This window comes from Nannobrachium achirus, assembly GCF_963921795.1.
Source record: "Nannobrachium achirus genome assembly, chromosome: 13".
In the NCBI taxonomy this organism is placed as follows: Eukaryota; Metazoa; Chordata; class Actinopteri; order Myctophiformes; family Myctophidae; genus Nannobrachium; species Nannobrachium achirus.
Genome location: NC_137833.1, coordinates 31,171,969 through 31,178,870, shown reverse-complemented (window position 1 = coordinate 31,178,870; position 6,902 = coordinate 31,171,969).

Below are 6,902 nucleotides of genomic sequence, written 5' to 3'. Positions count from 1 at the left end.
GATGGGGTCTGTTTGCTGTACCTCACCCTGATTTATCATAACCAGCAGAAATATCATTCAATGTTTCCCAAACAATGGGCCAGACCCATTTTTGGGTTGCAGACACATTTTCATGCGTCAAGTAAATAAGTTTCCTACAATTTTTATAATATTATTTCAAAAGATTTGCAAAGATTCTTCATCCAAATAATTCTATACATTTAAACAAATAGCGATGCACTGTTAACTTTTATATTGTCCATTTTCACAATTTTTTTAAATAGGACTTCATATTTTTGTACGTTTTGGTCACAGGGAGGGACTCCAGGGGAGACAACAAATGTATCTTTTGGCTCTCGAGCTAAAAGGTTTGGGAACTCCTGTCATTGGCAATGTCACAAGCCACTTTCTCCTGTAGACCTCTTCACTGGCATGTGAGACGTTATTATCAGTGGTGTAAAGGAGTCATCCAGACCAAAACACATATAGGGTTAAATCTGTCTTTTATCATACCCCTTTATACCTGCTTTATTCCATTTTCTTCATAGCTGCCCCTGTTGCTAGATTTCGGCTGCCTCTGTTGCTAGATTTCGCAGGCCCTCTCATAACTAACAGAGTAGATAGACTTTATACTAGTGCGGTTATTTCTTCAGCTTCAAAGTTAGTATTTTTTTATTGGATTGTGTTTACACAACGTCCTGAGACCAATCAAACCACTGTTTTGACCTCACAGGCACCCTTACTTGTCAAACCGACCCCTCCCTCCCCTCCCTTTCTAGCCTCTCCTCTCCCTGCTCTGGTGCAGAGCAGAAGCCTCAAGCCGTTATTTTGGTGTGTCGGCACAGGGCACCCTAAGGCTGCGCCCACAACAAAGTACCTATGAGAGTGGATTCCCCATTCCGCCAATGCATTTCAATGAAAATGGAGCGTTTTTTTGCAGAAATCCTCTAATGGCATGCTCCATTGTCATTGAAATGCATTAGCGGAATGGGGAATCCACTCTCATAGGTACTTTTGTACTCGAGTACTTTTTCCATCACTGATTATTACTCCGTATCTCTCCACCCTCTGTCACTGACTGCACCACAGCAGACACAGCTGGACAAAAGCTGTCTGGCAGATGTCAGCAAGACCTCAGTCCACTATGCTGGTCCTCTTCAGGGGTGGGAAGTAACTAAGTACATTTACTCTACTATGGTTATTTGCAATATCAGGCAACTTACTTTAATCAATGTATTTTTTGCAAAGCGTACATTAACCAAAACAATTAGAAAATAGCCAATCTTCTTTTTGCAAATTTGGAAAACTTTTGAAAGAAACGCAGGAAATCAAAGTAGGCTATACTTAAAGTATAGGCTACTTTGCATACTTTAAGTACTGTATATGTTTATGTCAAAACGTTTTACTCAAGGTAAAATAAGTTGAATAAAGGACTTAATACATTGTGGTACTGGTAGCTACTCTTACTTAGGTAAGAAATGGGAGTACTTCATCCACCACTGGTCCTGTGTATATTTTGCATGGCAGGGGGAAGGAAGGCACTGCCTCCTCAGATTAAAAAAACAAATCCTGAATGGACAGGCTTTGTATTCAAAATATCCATGCAGCCAGTTATACTTCAGAGCAAATGGGGCTGGAGTAGCCAATGTTCCAAAGTTCTGCAGCAAACCAGCCACTAATCCTTTGAGAAAAGTTCATTAATCACAAGCTCATTGGAAGAAGAATGTCCATGAAAGATCTTAAATTCTTGTTCTACCCTTTTGTGGTTTTGTTCAATAACTGCCTAATAGAGCTTGAAAAATACATTTTTCATGATGTATGCAGTTTGAGCCAGTCCACCTGTCACAACAATGGTCAACACATTTTAGATCAAGGACAAATGAAGAACAAAAACTTTTGAAAAAATAAATGGAAAGGGGGGAGGGGGGAACACTGAGGAAAAAACAAGGCATCATGTGAAACGGTACCAGCTGACCAACATGTGGATTAATGAATGGCACTCTGAAATAAATAACAAAAATCTATTGGTTTGTGACTGCAGTTGCAGTTTGATTCATACAGCCGGATAATCTTTCAAATTCAAAACATACAATGCTGTAGCTGTAGCATTCACAGTAATTTCATGCACATGTAATACTCCAACCTTGCAGTTACATACAGTAATAGCAAAGTTTGGAAGATCTAAAACTGTTAAAAGAGAAACGCTCAAACGTGGTTATATGTCCCAAATTGTTATAGTCAATATTGCTTGAATTAACACTAACCTGCACACCATGACAATTCTGGATAATTCCCCAAAACAGCAAAAGTAAACAGCTTTGTTGAAGTGACAGTGCCATGTCTGGAAGACGAAAGTTCGGTTATAGACCTAACGTGGGGATTGATCTTTCCCCCCCAAAGAGCAGTGCAAAACAACAAAAAAATGAAGTGCCTATTGTCTATGTCCTCCCAGGTCAGTCAGTGTGGTAGGCTGGTAGCCTACTAACTGTAGTCACACAGGAGATAAGAAGAAGAGAAGATGCTCCTCAGGTGCGTCAGTGCGGTGAAGATGCGCCACCCTGTCTGTCTGTCTGAGCGCTGAAACAGGACCACAAGACCCCATCCAGAAGCCACCATAAAATCCCTCCCACCACCACCAGCTCAACTCAAGAATAAATTAAACTATTCCCTCGGAACCCTCCTGTTTCAGACCCAGTCACCCAGCACTGCAGCACCCTATTCGAGGCGATTTCTTGGCTAAACATCAGAATTACTATTTCGCGGTAGCTAATATAGTCCATATGGTTCCCAAACACTGGTAGGGACCCATTTGTGGGTCGCACATGCATGGGTCCCTTAATTTTTGGTTTCCTATGTCCTACATATTTAAAAAATGAGAAAAAAAAACCCCCAAAAGCTGAGATTTTCAGGAATAAAAGGAAAGTGAAATGATTTTTCTAAATAATGTAGGCCTAATAAATAAATAAAATAAAAATCTAAGAAATTCCATAAATTAGAAAACAAATGTTTAAGAAGTAGTGAAAATAGCCGTGTTTGTGAGCTTGTATGTAGATTTGCTATTTGGGTCCCGGGCAAACGTCTAACCGCTGAAAAGTTTGGGAAGCACTGCCTAAAAAAATAGAGATAGAGAAGCTGAGCCGTCAGCCTGGCCATCCCTGTTACGCAACGGGCCTGATCGGGATGTGATAATAAAGGAATTTATTATTACAACTTTACAAAAAAACTCTGCGGGCAATTATAGACAGCCAGTGTTCTGTTGAGTGCGCTGCACTGTTCAGTCTATTGAAGGTGAAATTGTGGTTTGTTGAGTTGTGGGGACATCTGGCGGTAGAGAACAGTATTGATGACTTTACAGGGTCGTGACCTTCTATGCGTGTGTGTGTGTGTGTGTGTGTGTGTGTGTGTGTGTGTGTGTGTGTGTGTGTGTGTGTGTGTGTGTGTGTGTGTGTGTGTGTGTGTGTGTGTGTGTGTGTGTGTGTGTTTAGACAGACCTAGACTGACCAGACAGACAGACAGACAGACAGACAGACAGACAGACAGACAGACAGACAGACAGACAGACAGACAGACAATAGATAGATAGATAGATAGATAGATAGATAGATAGATCCCATGGGAGAATTCAGGTGTCATAAGCAGCACCGCAATAGATAGTCTGATATTATAAATAAAATCACACCTAGTGTAAAGTGAGCTGTGCTGTTTATGAGTTAATTTCATCAAGCGACCCGCTGGCCAATCACAGCGTGTCCTGCGAAGCTTGGCCAAAGGGACTCATTCAGCCCCACTTTGACTATATATAGCCCACGTTTGGTATCGCAACGCCACAAAGGCCTTGAAAACAAGGCTCCAAAGCCCAAAACAAATAGGCTTCAGCTTAACCACCTGCTTAACCTGTCAAACTACATATAAACGTCAAGGATGTTCACAATCACAACCAGTGTTGGGTGTAACGGCGTTATAACAGTTAGGTTTGGTGGTAACAGAGTAACTTAACTCATTCCCTGCCAGGCCCGATAGTCCCGAGATTATTCCAATGTCTTTCCCCGCCAGGCCCGATAGTCCCGAGAATTAAAAAAAAAAAAAAAAAAAGAAATTCAAAAAAAAAAATTTTCAAAAAATTCTTTTGACCCCCAAAAATGGAGTAGGCATGATAGCAATCGCGAAATTGCATGTTTAACCCCCATAGCAACCCCATCTTTCAAGCATGGCAGCCATTTTGGCAGCCATCTTTGTTAAACATAGTGGCTGTTATCTCATGAATGCCTGAACGGATTTCCATTCGGATTTTTTTGTTTGAAAGCTGTGAGCAATGTGGACACACGTGGTGCATTATCTAGGCATGGGTGTGCATGATCCGTGCACACCCAATTACATGGAAGTCTATGGAGACGAATGGCAGGTGGGAGTACGGAGGTATGTTAAAATGGCGGTCAATGTGTTAACGAGTTACTTTTGCAATATAGCAGGATCGTTACCAGTTACATTTCACAAAAAATAACGGTGTTAATTAGGTAGGTTTAAGACCTATAATTCCCTGTTCTTTCTGTTGCCACAAAGGAAAAATAATCCATCTGACACATTTGCGCTGTTTCCTGAATGAATGAGCTCGATTTCTGTCAGAGGAGCCTACCTGAGTGAGGAGGCATGCATGGCCCGCATTTTTACACGGAAAAGGGTGACTGACCAGAAATGTGTTGCAGTCTGTGGTGGTTGCGTAGTCATTCTACAGTTTATGACAAGTTACGAAATTTGGTGTAACACTGGGTTACCCGCGGTTAGAACCTATTTGTGCGCGTCTTGTTTACATTAATTTACAGTCGCGCACAACATGGCAGGGCTTGAGAGAAGCCCTTTAGTAAGGCTGTGGAAGGATTCACACTATTTTTGGATACTGGTGAAAGGATCAACATCATTACATTATCCACGTTGAAGCTGCACGCAGCCACGCACACAGCTGAGCAGCTTTTTTATGTTTACCTAACTTCCTCGGGTTTTAATGGCCGGTAACGGGAAAAGTAACCTAACAAGTTACTTTTCTCAGTGGGGAACGGATTAGTTTTTCAATTCAGTAACGAATGTAACCTAACGAGCTGAAAAGTAACGTTACCCAACACTGATCACAACACCAGAGGCTCGGGCACAAATCACGTTCAACGCAGATTGGCTCAAACATATGTCATAAAAATGTGTAACGCCCTACCGAAAGCCTTAAAGGAGTGTAAATCCCTACCCTCCTTTAAAACCGCACTGAAAAGTCATTCATAGGCAACTACTCGAAACTGACACAGAGGTAGCCTGTGTGCCATCCTGCTCACTCCGTTACACGATTTGTTTTGTCTCTCCGCATCACAGTCTGGAAAGCCTTGAATCTCCAAGGGGAGGTGAGACATAGAGCGTGGCTTTCCAGCCACCGCGGCTTCCAATTGGTCTGTGGTGCGGGTGGGACAAATACACCAGTGTGTATTGGCTGGCTGATGACGTAGCTACCCTAACCCTACTCTGATTCGTTGGAACAACACCCAATCAGCAACGACCTGTCACCTTGCTACGTCACAACGGACGTTCAGAAATACGAGTCAACTGAATCCTATCTGCACCTCCCTCCCCTGACCTTTCTTCTGTAAATAGCATTTATTTCGTCTTTTTTGTTTTACAACTGTATTTTTTCCTATGATATTTTTCAAGCCGATAAGATTCTTTTTGTGGTGTGCACTCTAGACAGTTGACCTTGTACCAGTGAACTGTACTGTCGTGTACCTTTTCATATGCAACCCAACAAACTTTGAGCCGTTTGTGCCAAGATTTTGGCCATATCTAGGCCAGATGTAGGCCAGGAATACCAGTCACTTCGCCAAAAATCCAACTCGCCAAATCAACTTGCTAGGACACCGCCAATGAGCAGGGTTGTCAACATTGGACTGTCAGTCCAGGAGAATCCAGGAGATTTATTTTTTAGGGGGTGCGCAGAACTCGCCAACAGGGGTCTGGTGGTCCTCCCCCCAAAACTTCTTAACAGATATATTTTCCTGTGTTCTGTTGAATTTTGTGCATGTTTGATACTTTTATCAGGCTTGCTTTACTAGCATGGGTACAATTTCAGCCTTAAAATTCCAAATGTAGGTGTACAAATGTGATGACTGAAGCAAAGTAAGACATCCTTAATAATGACTTCTCATCTGGGGGTCCTCCCCCAGAAAATATTTAACTGGGGGAGGTTTTTGACCGCGGACAAAGCCAGATGTTGGAGCTCAATAATACTAAAGATTATTATTGCCAGACCCAGGGGGTCGGCCTACATAAGGCTTTGTCGGTCGGTCTGTCGGTCGGTCTGTCGGTCCCTCTTTTCCTCAGTGTGCCTGTCCCTTTTTTCCTCAGTGTGCCTGCTCATCTGCCCCTCCCTTCCCTTGCTGGGCTGATTGCCTTGAGTGCCGTCACCTGTACAGGACCAGCTGAGTTGAGTTGGCTGACGAGCTGCTGACACTATAAATTCCTCAGCCCATCTACAAGCTCACAAACATTTCCAGCTGCTCAGCCTATACAATCCTGTGTGTTCATGTGTTAGTTCAGTGCCATACTAGTGAAAACAGACGATCTACAAGCTCACTACGCTTTGTTGCTGAGACTATAAAATCCTGTGTGTTCATGTGTTAGTTCAGTGCCATACTAGTTTTCATTGCGGGTCTGGCAGGACCAGGTGACCTGGTCTAGTTTTTAATGAGACCATCTGCACTTTGGACTGCGCATACAGAGATAATGGAAGAGTCAGACATTGTTTTGCTTTCTCATTGTTATGTTGTAGTAGTCTACCTTAATTAATTTAATAATAATGTCTTTAGACTATAATAAAATACGAGCGCCTTAGAGCTACTGGAAATAAATGGCATCTCTTTGAGCCAATAGGACACAGCCTTGACCTTCGT